Source organism: Hyaena hyaena, unplaced genomic scaffold, assembly GCF_003009895.1.
Source record: "Hyaena hyaena isolate Hyena2069 unplaced genomic scaffold, ASM300989v1 scaffold_1025, whole genome shotgun sequence".
Classification (NCBI taxonomy): domain Eukaryota; kingdom Metazoa; phylum Chordata; class Mammalia; order Carnivora; family Hyaenidae; genus Hyaena; species Hyaena hyaena.
The window spans coordinates 568,578-571,142 of NW_024081659.1; positions in this window are offsets into that span (position 1 = coordinate 568,578).

Here is a 2,565-nt window from a genome sequence, read left to right on the forward strand (position 1 = left end):
GTCACAGACTGAAACAGGCTCCAGGCTCTGAGCTGGCAGTCAGCACAGAGCCCGACGCGGGGCTCGAACCCACGAACCGCGAGATCATGACCTAAGCGAAAGTCGGACGCTTAACCGACTAAGCCACCCAGGCGCCCCTGTTTGCATGCATTTTTATTGACTTGTGCAAGGGTTTTTCTGGGATGGACGGGCACTGGTTGGAAGAAAGGTCATGGGTTCAGTGTTGTCAGTGCTCTCCAGAAAGGCCACACCATTTCTTCTTCCACCAGGAGGACAAGCATTTCTGCTCACTCCTTTTTTGCCAGTGCCTGTTGTTGTGTGACTGGTCTTTGCCATCGGATGGGTACAGAGTCCTAGAATTTATTTTTTACTTTCTTTGAGCACTAGTGGTGTCAAACATAGCATTATAGTCTTGCTGGCTTTCGGGTTTCTCTAGTCTATAGATACTCATTATAAAATTTACACGGATAGAGATTCTTTGCTCATTTCTTTTTGGGCTTAACTAGCTTTTTGTCATTGTTCTTCATTCGTGTACTGGTGTTTCTCGAATGTTCTAAATGCTATTTATTTGTTGGGGTTAGATATTTCAAATTCCTTGTCCACATCCTCATCCTTTGATTAACTATACCTATGATATATATTCTAGATACGTTCTTTGCCCAATCACCTGTATTTTAATAAGTTCTTTGGATGAAAATAAACTCAATAATTTTCCTCCTTATGGTGTATGAATTTAGGGTCTTATTCAAAATTTCCTCCCCACCCCAAGATAACAGAGATACTCTCGTATGTTTTCTTCTACAGAGTCCTTTCTCCTCGTAGTTCCTTAAACCTTCCAAACTCACCTTTGTGTATGGCATGCGGTAGAGATCCAACTTAACTCTTTCCCATCTACTGATTAGTTTTCTTACTACCATCTCACAAGCCACATACCCTTTCCCTGCTTCTATCATAAGGCAAGTTTCCATATGCACATGATTTACTCCTGAACTCAATAGGTCTGTGTGAGCACCCATGTAAATATATAGTACATGTTAATTTCTAATAGGCAGAGTTCTCTTTTCTATACATAAAAATAATGTTTGGTATTCATGAACTTTTATTCTTCCATATGCTAAATTTGTTGAAGTCTCCTAAAATTTCTATTGTAATTTTTAATGAAAATGACAAGTGTAATCTTTGATACTTGGCACTGGATGAGACATGAAAACTAATGCACCAGAGAACTACTTCTGGCATTTACTACAAATTATTGAGGAATCAAGAGTGTATTTATGCATAGGGACTGGGGATTATCTTTGGAATATAAACAGGCCTTTTGCTTAACCTACAACTGCAGCAAATGGTGCGGTGTTGTGAGCATGTCTCTATCACCATAATATTATGGTATTTGAATACCACTTTATGCAGTTTTTCATGTACAAACACAATGGCAAACAGAAGCTCCCCACTTCAGAGATTCTGTGGCCACTGATCCTTTCCACATAATGTGAGCCCTGTGGGCTAGCAAGTACTTTCTAATGCGTCCAAAGCCTTAATTCTGAAGCAAGAGATCAAAGATACACTTTAGGGGACGTGTATCCACAACTACCTAAATATTTATTTCACTCTGGAAGCACCGTTATTTAAATATGACTGTATATACAACACAGGACTATCACACAAAGGCAGATCTCTATCTCTAGGAACAAATATTCTGAAAAATGCAACTGTGGAGAGGTATTAGCCAGAAGGCATTTTGCTCTAAATAGAGTTGGCTTGGCATAAAATTTTGGAGCAGCCACATCTGCCTTGAGCACCAGTCTCTATAGATACGTGTCCATTTCCCATTCATGTGTTTGCTCTCCCATTTTTCATATTCTTGGTCTCACCTGCCCCCGTCATTTGGGTCTCAGGAAGGAAACTAAAACTCACCCAGATCAAAGTGTAATGTATCCATAAGGCTCTCCCAGCGATATTTGCATTCGAACAGGAAATCTCAGTCTCAGACTAAAGATGTGGTTCTGCAAAGTGGGCAGTTATCCCTTTTGAAGCCCCTAAAATTGTAATTCACATTTGTTTGGGCACAAATGAATCTAAAAAAGTGTACTGTAACCAGATTGCCTGTAGTGACTAGAAACTCATTGTATCACTCTGTCATTCTGCCGGCCCAGCAGCCCAGCTTTGCTGCGAGACTGTGGGACTGTCCATGAATAGGAGAGGGGGTTGTCACTCCTCTCCCCCCTCCTCTCCTCTAGGCTTTGTGCAGGATAGTGAGGAGAGGTCTGAGCACAGAGTTCCACAAAGTCTGTGTGACCTACCTGAGCACATCCTGGCCTTACTGGCTCAAAGCCCAACCAAGAGAGGGGAACTCTGAGGTTCGTACCCTTGGATCTGTCCTAAGTAATTATAACTGCCTACAAAAATACATCATCTGAAAGGTATCTGGCGTTCTCAAAGCAAAATTTGGCTTTAGTCAATGTTTCTGAAAAGTAACCAGTCACAGAAGAGGCTCCTTCCAGTTAAATCAGTAAATTCACAAGATATCACTTCACTACTACAGTAGTTCAACTGTAAGGAATATGA